The sequence below is a fragment of the Pleurodeles waltl genome, chromosome 3_1 (genome assembly GCF_031143425.1).
Source record: "Pleurodeles waltl isolate 20211129_DDA chromosome 3_1, aPleWal1.hap1.20221129, whole genome shotgun sequence".
Taxonomy (NCBI): domain Eukaryota; kingdom Metazoa; phylum Chordata; class Amphibia; order Caudata; family Salamandridae; genus Pleurodeles; species Pleurodeles waltl.
In genome coordinates this window covers 262,620,404-262,632,585 of record NC_090440.1, presented here as the reverse complement: position 1 = coordinate 262,632,585, position 12,182 = coordinate 262,620,404, and the positions used below count along the sequence as shown (strand labels likewise).

Here is a 12,182-nt window from a genome sequence, read left to right as displayed (position 1 = left end):
CTTTACATAACTGTCTAAACATGAAAAACTGCTGCAGACCAAGAATTCTTCAGTATCTTTCCATGCCATAGTGCCTTCCTTTGCCCTCTTCTTTAAACTGTTTGGTACCCACAAAACTGAAGGTGCTGGTCTAATAGCCAACTATGATGTAAGTTCTTTCAGCAGCAGGCATTCTGATGGATGATTCTAAAGTCAGATTTCTTACCTTTAGAATATTCCCGGACACCAGACTAGATCTGGAAGTTTTTCATAGCATGCTCCAGTATCCTGCTAGGTGGTTCTGTGCAGCTCCACCTAGGCTTCATTCCACCCCAGAAGTGACAGAGTAGAGGCACATATAAGTGCCACTCCTGTGTGCCAACGTTAGTTCCTTTCTTCCATGCCTTTGAATGCGGATCCAAAGCTCCGCTCCAACTTTCATTTGTTTTCAATGAACCCAAAAACAAAATCCAGTGTGTAAGGGAAAGATGTCATGTCCTAAACCTACAGGCTTCAAAACCTGTTGTGACTTCAGAAAACAGATGTCAGTCATGGACCTGCATGAGGTGTGCCTTTGTTAATGGTTATCTAACTTATAGTGTGCATGCATGGCTGCCCCAGCAACAGGACTTCCTGCAGAAGACAACACATTCTACCCGAAGCAAAGGCAAAGGAGCATGTAAAAGCTTAGATGGCAAAGAGCCAGGTTTTGAGTTTTTCCCTGAACAAAAGACTACTCTGTGTGTTCTTTAGTTTAGAGGTCAAATTGTTCCAGAGGGTCAGGGCCAGAACCCCTCTGAAGAGGCAGGGCAGAACTTAGGGAGGGAGAACAGTAATATAGCAGCAGCATTTTGGACCGAACTATGTCCTCTTTAAAATCGATCTCTTACTACCTAGATACAAGATGCTACAGTGCTCCAACTGTGACAGTTTGAGAGATTGAATGATCAACTCTTGAATGTGAGGTTGGAAGAAACCAATAATGGGTTTGAGACCTCTCGAGGTCAAGCCAGGTGCCAGCCAGAGTTCTCACGTGAGTCTCAACGTTACGGTTGCCCAAGTTTTTTATAGATGGTTTAGGAGAAAGCTGGGTTCCCAAGCCTTCCAGCCACCGGTAGTCTCCCCATTACTGGGTGCTCTTTCCAAACATCAGGATCTAGGTCTCATTAGAGTTACGTTTCAGGCAGTTATTTTCCATCCAGGTAGCCACTGCCAGCATAAATTCCTGAAACTTAGTAATGTCTTTAGGAACATCAGCTGAGAGAGAGAGAGAGAAAGAGACGGTAATTTGAGTAACATCTGTATATGAGATTATTGATACCCTGAAGGGCTTCACAATCTCAGCCAGAGGTCTGACATATGCTAAGAGCAGGGCTCAGCTAGGAGCCCTGAGGAACCTCATGCTCCAAAGGCCGGTGCGAGGATGAAAAGGAGGAGAAATAACCTGAAAAGATCAGTGACTAAGGAAGGAGGCAAACCAAAACAACACATTGCAACAAATGCCTACGTCGTAGAAACGCTGAAAAAGTAACTTCAGAGTGACCGTATGAAGTTAGGACTCTGGTCCATGAGAATAAGGGGCGAGGAGCCACTTTTGCCCGCTGCTCTTCGAAGCATCTCTGCCTCCGTCAAGAGAGCAGACTCTGTACTATGATGGGACCTGAAGCCATTTTGGGATATGTCCAGAATGATTGGCTTCTAAAAACTCAGTGAGGAGATTGACAGGTTTTTTTCAACAACTTCAGCTAAGAAAGGTAGCGGAGAAATGGGCTGTAATTTTCTGGTCTGGTTGGGTCAAGAGAGACTTTTTTCAGAAGATGGATCATTTTCTCCTCTTTCCAGGCCCAGGGAACAGTGGCTCAAGACAAAGAGAGATTGTCAACCTGTAGAAAAGAGGGAAGAATAATCTTGTGACGTTTTATGGCCATATCAGGTTTAAGGGGGTTGTCAGGAGAGCCAAATTTCACTAAAGTGCATAGGGTCATTAGAGCAGGCACGTCAAAGATAGACAATTTATTGACTTCTAATATCTGTTGTGGCTCTTCTGGCTGTCTTGGAAAGACCTCAACATCTGTTAAAGCCTTGGGCGGAAAGTGGGCATAGATGGTGTTGCTCTTTTTCACACAAAAAAGTTGGCTATTTTTATTATATTGGTCAGTAGAAACCGCAACAGGCCCTGTGGTGGCTGGTTTTGTTAAACTGTGAACAATGGAGAAAAATTCTTCATCAGGATTTTCTCTCCTAAAATTTTTATTGAAAGGGAACTTGACTTGAGTTTTCCTTAACACTTTATGTTACGCTGTGACTGCGTTTGTATAATGTGCCTTTGCCTGAGCGCCATAGGACTTTCTCCATGCCCACTCGAGCACCTTGCATCGCTCTTTCTGTGAAACCGGCACCTTGTTAACTAAGGAGTTACTGGGCTGAACCTCACACAGAGGAATAAAATTATCAAGGCTTGAGATAAACCTTTGTCTCAGATTCGGCACAGTCCACTTTGGAATCTAACGGGAAGGGATTGGCTGAAATATAGCTCCTGAATTCCTGCAGATTCAGTTTATGCCAGGGCCTTTTCATGGAAGTATAGGTGGTGGTAATGTTTAAGTTACTATTCACTTGTAAGGACATAGAGATTAGATAGTGGTCTGACCAGGACCTGTAAATTTGGAAGGTTTAAAAAATAAAAAAAATAAAAAAAAAACAGATGTAAAAGTTGACCTGCTATATGTGTAGGGCCTCCCTCTAGCAGACCCAGCTGCAATTATGCAAGGTCATCTAGCAGTTCATTGGCCCGACATTACTCGGCGGGTCAAGATGAAGATTTAAGTATCCTATGATGCTGAAATTAGATAGTTTAAGGGCCAATGGAGCCGCCGGATTGAGCAAAGCTGTTCTAAAAGCTTTAGAAGTCAGGGGGTCTGCAAATTACCGATAGGGTAACATTTTTATTCACTTTGGTTCTTGGGTTCAGGGCACAACTTCAAGTTACTGAATGAGACCGCCCTCATGCACCTTAATGTGATCCAGGACTGTTAAGTTGTACACTGCCAAGTGCAAGAATGCACCAGCTTCTGATAGAGACTTCTCACCATACATTCCTCATCTTAGAATATTCCCCAGGGGTCAGACTGGATCTCGAAAGTCTTGAGCAGTACCTACAGACCTGTCCCCTGCCAAACCTACAGGGTTTAAACCTTGCTGGGAATGTCACAGACAGTGTCTGAACCCTGCTTGGTTTGTTTCTGGGGGTAGAGTTACCACTGCAAGGCCTGCGCTGAATGCATGTTGATGCACTGCAAGGTGATTTGCAAGCGGGCGGTGGAGCTCATGGCCGTTTGGCAGGAGGAGGATCCATGCCATTCTCTGTCCTGTTCCCGAGGCAGATACCAGGGCTGCTGTTGGAGCCTTTTTCAGAAATGGTTGTCTTTGTGCTCCAGACATCTTTCTCCAAATTGGGTTAGTTGAAGAAGAAAATGTGAAATGTACTTAGGCTTCTCCGTCCAAATGCCATGCTTCCAAGCCCCAGACTCCACCTGCGGAGCCTGTGTTGGGGCTCACTCCACACTACACCAAGTTTCCCAGAGCAGCACTTTCCCAGTTAAAATAATTCTATGATGCCAGGCATGTTGTCTTCAAGCCTTCCTCCACCTCGGCACCCTCATCTCTGCTGCTGTCCCCCGCACCACTTGATGACTAGCCTATCATTATACCCAGCTCCAAGGCGGCACTGTTTCTCTTCGCTGCTAGCGTCGTCCAGGCCCTACCACTAAATAGTAACTTCCTATCTAAGGGGGAAGATGAGGAGGAATGGTTTGGTCCAATGGAGGAGGAACCTGAGTCAGCTGGAATCTGGTATGAGGTGGGTGACACCAGTGGGTTGGACACACACACATACTCTGGTGTGCTTACCCCTCCAGGCCCAGTTTTGAAGGAAGGCCCATCCTTTGCTATTTAGATGTGCAGGGCAGCAGAGGTACTTGACCTACAACTGCCGGAAGTCGAGGTTCAGACTGTTGTATTGACTAAAATGTTTCACACAGGAGCGGGTTCAGCTGAGTCCTTACTCCTCTACAGTGAAGCACTCATGGACATTCTGCTGGGGGCCTGGGCTAAGCCTTGCACAGGGCCTCCTGTGCACCATATATTTGCCCAACAAGTGGGTGCTTCCGATTGTGAACCCCTCCGCCATTGCTACCATCCCAAGAACAGCTGATGGAGGACCACCTCTCCCTGCTCCATAAGGAAGTGCAGGCTCTTTTGGCCAAAGGAGACATCAAGAAGAATGCCTTGCCAGATGTAGGTTGTGGTTTCTATTCCCTTTACATTCTGGTGCTGAAAAAGAACGAAGGACTCCATCCTATCCTAGATCTGTGCCCTCTTAACGCCTTTCTGGGGAAAGAGAAATTCAGAATGCTCACCCTGCTCAGGTCTTGTAAGCCCTGGAGGCCAGATGGCTGTGTTGGATTTGCAGGATGCTTATTTTCAAATTCCTGTCCTGTGCGCCCACAGGCATTACTTACGGTTCACAATGTGCCACAAGCATTTTAAGTTTGATGTATCTCCCTTTGGCCTCACCAGTGCTCCTTGGGATGGCTGTTCATCTTTGGAGGTCAGGGGTTCCAGCCTTCCCCTACCTCGATGAATAGTTTCTAAAGGTGGGCTCGTCCCATGCTGTCATCACCCACCTCCAGACTACAGTGAACCTTTTGCACTATCTGGGGTTCACTATCAACATGTGAAGGTCACACCTAACTCCTTCTCAGATGCTCCCTTTCATCAGGTCCATTCTGGATACAGTGTAGTTCGGCTCCTAACCTCCGAAGTGGACAGCCGAGGATACTCTGGCTATAATTCCAATGTTTCTGCCTCAAATCTGGATTGTGGGTGAGACTGATTTTAAGACTTCTGGGTCTGATGGTCTCCTGCATGCCAGTTGGCATATACAGGCTCTGCAGTGGGATCTTAAGTCCCTTTGGGCGAAGCACCAGGGGAACCTCTCTGACCTGGTCTAGATATCGAAGAAGACTGCAAAAGATCAGCATTAGTGGCTGATGAACCACAGTTGGATCAGCAGCAGACCCCTCTCTCCTCCCCCCCAGAACTGACAGTGGTGACAGATGCATTACTTCTGGGTTGGGGCAGCCATCTGGGAGAGGTGGGGATCAGAGGAGTTCAGTCTCCAGTGGAATCTCAGCTTCCTATCAGTCTGCAGGAGCTGAGAGCAACCCACTAGGCATTAAAAACCTTCCATCCTTCCATTACAGGTAGGCTAGTTCAGGTGTACATGGACCTTCACGAGGTATTGCAACAAACAGGGCGGGGTGGGGTTCATGTAACCGGTGGCAGGAGGCTCTGCACCTCTGGACTTTGCTGGAGCACCGGGACATTTTCCTGGTAGTACAGCACCTGACTGACTCCTTGAAGGGCAAAATGGACAAATTCAGCAGGACACCACCACCAGTGTGTGCTACTGCAACTAGCTGGACGGAGTAGGTAATTGAGTCCTATGCCAAGTGGCTCTGCATCTCTGGAATAATTTAGAGCATTGGGGCATATCCCTGATCTTGAACCACCTGTCAAGATCCCTGAATACCAGGGCATACAAGCTCAGCCGGCAATGTTTAGTGGATCACAAATGCCATCTGCATCAGAGGTAGCAAAGAGAATTTTTGCCACAGTCAACAACATGCAGTGTCAACACTTCTGCATGTTGAAGTTCCCGTAAAATCTCTTTCTAAGATGGAGTGGAACATGGGACCCTTGTATGCCTACCTAACGTTGCCTCTCCTGTCCCAAGCTCTGAAGATCAGGCTCCTGTTTGCATTTAGTGTGATAATGCCAAAGCTTCTGGGCATAAGCTTCTGGTCCCTGGTGAGGTTGCCATTCCGGGAGGGTCTTCCATCGCAATAGCAGGGCAGAGTTCTGCACCTAAATCAGTGCGATTTACACTTCCATGTATGAAAATATAGCATCAGCAGTTGACTGCATTCAATCAACCATGTAAGCTTGTGGAATTCATCTTTGTTTCCAGGTATCTATCTACTATGGCCATTTACGCAGGGCGTTAGAACAAATTTGTTGCCTGGTGTAAATTCCTCAAAACAGACCCTTTGCAAGCCAGACTGTTGGATGCTTTGTTGTTTGTTTGTTCTTTGCCCAAGCACGGCTTTGCACTAATAAAGTTTATTTGTCTGCCCTTTTGACTTTTTTGCACTTAATACAACAACCATCCTTAATTAAATCACCGTTTGGGATGCAGTTACTTAGAAGTTTAACACAGGTTTCCTCTCAAACCTTTCATGTTGCCACATTAGGATATTAACTTGGTCTTGATGTTTCTCATGTACTGCCTTCAAGCAGATGCACAGGTGCTTGTCGTATTTTCTTACCTTATAGACAAGGCATATACAACCTTTTCTGTAATAAGGACTCCTTTTGTTCAATGGAACTTATCGAGAGCTACCAATATTATTAGTGTTGTAATAGTGACTACATTAGAAAAGATTACATTAGTGGTCACAATATGCCAGATTACCACCAGTGATCGTCTCACTGAACTAGGCATGATTGCAAATAGTGTATAAAAGCGGTTGGCTATAAAGAATGCATCTACATGGGTAATACATAAAAGCCAAAGCTGCAGTGTCTCTGGAGCCAAGTTAATGCCATTTGTAAAAAGGCCTCCTAATGCCACATTATTGATAACTCAATACATTTATTTTGGAAATTTTGGAAATTCACCCATTTTTCTCTAAATAGCTTATGAGTTCTGAAAATAAAAACATTTTTATCTCAAATATATCATCTAAATAATGGTATATGTATATTAATTCAACCATGTAAAAGCTCATAATTTAGTAGTCTGGGTTGCACACAGGAGAGCCACTTATAGGTAATTGGAGAGCTACCAGTAGCCCACAAGCTACTGTCTTCTTCTGTGCGATCACTTCAGCTAGTCGCATGAGTGACATCCTGGCCCTATTGGTGTATCCGCCCTGCACCACCTTTTTTCGTGACTAACTGGTGTTGAGGACTGAGACGGCCTTCTTGCAGAAAGTCCACATTAGCCAACCTATCACCACACCCTCGAAAAGAGAAGCAATTTCATCAGTCGTACAAAGGACCATGGCGCAAGCGTCCAGCTTTTTGGGAGGTTTTTTTGGGAGAAGAAAGTAAAGGTTTTTCAGTAAAGAGCTCTGTCGAAGTTGAGTCGTGTGCAATAAGACCTGCTATTCATTGTCCAAAAAGCAGGCTCTTGAACGTCTTAGAGCCCATTCCTCCTGGGGTAATTCTGCTGCTACTACTTATGCACATGGACTGCTTGTCCTGGACATTTACCAGGCTGCATCATGGACATCAGTGCACATGTTCACAAATCACTATTGACTTCACAGCCACGTATGCAGGGAATGGCATTTTGCCCACTTTTCACTGACCCTTCACCTTGGGGAGGTACTTCTTTGGTGTCTATTCTAAAGGTGGTAAGGAATCTGCATTTAGAAGTATTCATCAGAAGAACAGGTTACTTATTATGGTAACATTTTCTGGTGAATACTTTAACTCCAATCTCCAATACTTTAACTCCAATCTCTACATACTCGGCAGTAGCCTCTTTATAACATCTAAATAAAAAGCTCAAATTCGAGATCTGCACACTGATACCGACATTTGTTTTGTGCTCTGCGTCTGAAAGTGTGGAAAGAGTAAAGCTAGAAACACATTGGGATGCAGGGATGGGCATTTGTGGCTCCACTCCGTCACTTCCTGGGCAGAACAAAACCTGTGCAGACTTGCGCTGAGGCACCTAGAGATGTGCAGGGGCACTATTATGGAAAGTTTTTTTATACAGTCTGGGGCCTGGGGAATATTCTGACGGTGTGAAATCTGTGGTTGGATGGAGTATCAACCACAAAGAGGTGTTACATAATGTATGTAACTTGCTAATTCGTTTCTGAGCTTTCACCCAACCTAAGTTTGAGAAGTTCAAGGGGCCTCAGACACTTTAGAATCCTGATGACTTTTGCCGCATACATGCATTTGTGTCATCCTTCTACAAATTACATGGTAGCTAGATAACTCCCACCAGACTCATCACTTGAATCATGTAGATGTGGAGTAACAGGAGGATATTACAATCAAAAACATAGAGTTCCCTCAGAATGCAGGTCTGAGCACCAGATTTCAGTGCAACCACAATTTAACTTTCTGCTCCCAAATGTTAATATCACTGAACAAATGAACAGACAAGAGTGAATATGTTTGTGCCATGACTAAGCTGAAAACCTGATTTGCAGCAGTAAGGGAGGGTATGTTCTAAGAATGATACAGTACAGCACTATGAAAACAGATGCTTTTTCTAAAAATGTAGGCACCTGTGAAAGACAGCACAAGGATTACAGTTGCACTGAAAAGATGACCCCAATATGAGGCTTGTTTAGATGTCACAGTTTTTTTTTGTTTTTTTGGGAGGGGGTTTTGTGTTTTTTGATACATAGCTAGAAGATAAGTAAGAATCTGAACATCAAATAATGGACTTTCTAATCAGGAGATACACGTTTTAGTCACCTTTCAAGAGGCTAGAATCACCTGTTCCTGAGAGGTGCAAATCCAATTGTGACACCATTTGTTTATTTGGCCCCCGCTCATTTAGTGTGATATTACACATTGTATTGTGCATTGTAAGTCTCATCCCTTCTTGGCTAATCAACCCCATAGTTTATAAGTTCAAAGTTATAACCTAGATAGAGGAAGTGATTTGATATATTGTCAGTGCCACTATCTTTCTTTTCCTATAATACGTTTTATTTCCTTTTTAAATTCTGTGCTTTTGTTTTTGTGTTCTGCCTTGAACGGGTAGTCAGGCTTGACTGGAGGAGTGACCTCTCTGGGATGGTTCAGCCTATACCTGAAATGCCCATACTACAGCACAGCAACCACAAACCTGATTTGTCCCTATTTCCTAAGAGGTTGAACCTGAAGACTGATCTCAACAGGCAGTGTAGCAGAGAACCATACATATTGAAATAAATCTTAGACTTCATATATATTGTTGAATATCATAGTGATATTCCTGCCTTGAGGGATCTTATATTGGCAACACTCAAGACACTGTCACTATCAATTGTGCTCCATCATAAATAGATGTATAGTATTTGCATAACAGATGTTATGCTTAATAGCAAATAAAGTATAGCATTTGAATGAGGTACATGCCTGTTTCATTCAGGTCTCCAGGAAAGACCGCACCAACCAAGTAGGAGGAGGCATCGCCATCGTCTTCAAAGACTCCATCAGCGTCACCACCTCCACTGAAGACTCCCCTCTTGCCGCTGAACACCTGCATTTTCAGATTCGCACCGACCCGAGGACCACCCTCAGAGGATCCCTCGTCTACCGTCCTCCCGGACCTCGCGCCCCTTTCAGCGACACCATCGCCGACTTCATCTCCCCGCACGCCCTCGCCTCACCGGACTACATCCTCCTAGGCGACCTCAACTTCCATCTGGAACAAAACAACGACCCCAACACCACCACCCTGCTCGACAACCTCGCCAACCTCGGCCTCAAACAACTGGTGAACACTGCCACCCACATCGCCGGACACACACTCGACCCTATCTTCTCCGCCAGCAAACACGTCTTCTTCAGCCACGCCTCCGCCCTTCATTGGACCGACCACAGCTGCGTCCACTTCACATTCCGACGCGAGACCCGCCACCTCCGCACTCAACCCATCCCTCGCCGACAGTGGAACAAGATCCCTGAAGAGCAACTGTTCGCCGCACTCGCCACCAACCAACCCACCCTCACCACCGACCCCAACGTCGCAGCCCTCAACCTCACAAACTGGATCTCCAACTGCGCAGACAACCTTGTTCCCCTCAAACGCTCGCAGCGACAGAACACCAAGAAACCCCTCTGGTTCTCTGACACCCTCAAAGAATCAAAGAAAACTTGTCGCGCACTTGAGAAAGCCTGGCGCAAGGACCGCACCGCTGACAACATGACCGCCCTCAAGAACGCTACCCGCAAACACCACCACCTGATCCGCACTGCCAAAAGGAATTTTTTCACCGACAGACTGGACAAAAACAGCCACAACAGCAGAGAACTCTTCAGCATCGTCAAGGAGTTCTCCAACCCCAGCGCCAACGCCAACGCCATCACGCCCTCACAGGATCTATGCGAATCCCTCGCCACTTTCTTCCATCGCAAGATCAGCGACCTCCACGACAGCTTCGGACACCAGACCCAACCTAACACCACCGAACCCACATCCCCGACCATCACCCTCAACAACTGGACCCACATCAGCACGGAAGAAACCAAATCCATCATGAACTCTATCCACTCCGGCGCCCCTTCGGACCCCTGCCCGCACTTCATCTTTAACAAAGCCGACAACATCATCGCCCCGCACCTCCAGACCGTCATCAACTCTTCTTTTTCTTCTGCTACCTTCCCCGAATGCTGGAAACACGCCGAAGTCAACGCCCTACTAAAGAAACCTACGGCTGACCCGAGCGACCTGAAAAACTTCCGCCCCATCTCCCTTCTGCCTTTCCCAGCCAAAGTATTAGAGAAGACCGTCAACAAACAGCTGACCACCTTCCTGGAAGACAACAACCTGCTCGACCCCTCACAGACCGGATTCCGAACCAACCACAGCACTGAAACCGCCCTCATCTCAGTCACAGACGACATCAGAACCCTGATGGACAACGGTGAAACAGTCGCCCTCATTCTTCTTGACCTCTCGGCTGCCTTTGACACCGTCTGTCACCGTACCCTAATCACCCGCCTCCGCTCCACCGGGATCCAAGACCAGGCCCTGGACTGGATCGCCTCCTTCCTCGTAAACCGCTCCCAAAGAGTCTACCTCCCTCCGTTTCGCTCAGAACCCACTGAGATCATCTGCGGCGTACCTCAAGGCTCATCACTCAGCCCGACACTCTTCAATGTCTACATGAGCCCCCTCGCTAACATCGTACGCAAGCACGACATCATCATCACCTCCTACGCCGACGACACCCAACTTATACTCTCCCTCACCAAGGACCCCGCCAGCGCCAAGACCAACCTACAAGAGGGTATGAAGGACGTCGCAGATTGGATGAGGCTCAGCCGCCTAAAGCTGAACTCTGAAAAAACTGAAGTCCTCATCCTCGGCAACACCCCGTCCGCCTGGGACGACTCCTGGTGGCCCACGGCCCTCGGCACCGCACCGACCCCCGCAGACCACGCCCGCAACCTCGGCTTCATCTTGGACCCCCTTCTCACCATGACCAAGCAAGTCAACGCCGTTTCCTCCGCCTGCTTCCTCACCCTCCGCATGCTCCGCAAGATCTTCCGCTGGATCCCCGCCGACACCAGAAAAACCGTGACCCACGCCCTCGTCACGAGCCGCCTGGACTACGGCAACACCCTCTACGCTGGGACCACCGCCAAACTCCAAAATCGCCTGCAACGCATTCAAAACGCCTCAGCCCGCCTCATCCTCGACGTACCCCGCAACAGCCACATCTCCGCACACCTGAGACACCTGCATTGGCTCCCAGTCAGCAAAAGGATCACCTTCCGACTTCTCACCCACGCACACAAAGCCCTCCACGACAAGGGACCGGAATACCTCAACAGACGGCTCAACTTCTACGTCCCCACCCGCCCCCTCCGCTCCTCTGGCCTCGCACTCGCCGCCGTCCCTCGCATCCGACGCTCTACGGCGGGTGGGAGATCTTTCTCCTTCCTGGCGGCCAAGACCTGGAACTCCCTCCCCACCAGCCTCAGGACCACCCAGGACCACTCCGCTTTCCGGAGACTCCTAAAGACCTGGCTGTTCGAGCAGCGATAACCACCCCCTTTGTCCCTAGCGCCTTGAGACCCGCACGGGTGAGTAGCGCGCTTTATAAATGCTAATGATTTGATTTGATTATGAGTTGTGGTGCCTTATTCATTTAGTCATCAAAATTCACCTCCATACAAGAGAAGTGATCACTTCTCAGTCTGCTACCATTTGCCCTCATGCTGTTGCTGTAAGATTGATGTGCATATGCTACAACAGATTCAGGAGACTATTGTCTATGCTAATGATTTGCTAATGATGTTCCATTAAAAAAAAAACTCCTTTTCCTCGCTCAAGCCCACAGATAAGGCTAGGAACCCCAGATGGATGTTTCCTTTACCTTATCAATAAAAGAAGAGTA

At 47.2% G+C, this 12,182-nt stretch overlaps 1 protein-coding gene across 4 annotated transcripts in view; it reads left to right on the top strand.

Annotated features, from left to right (window-relative positions):
* Nucleotides 1–12,182, top strand: part of ZNF592 (zinc finger protein 592) — a 341,162-nt gene that overhangs the window by 247,348 nt on the left and 81,632 nt on the right. The gene's annotated exons all lie outside the window — the stretch shown is intronic.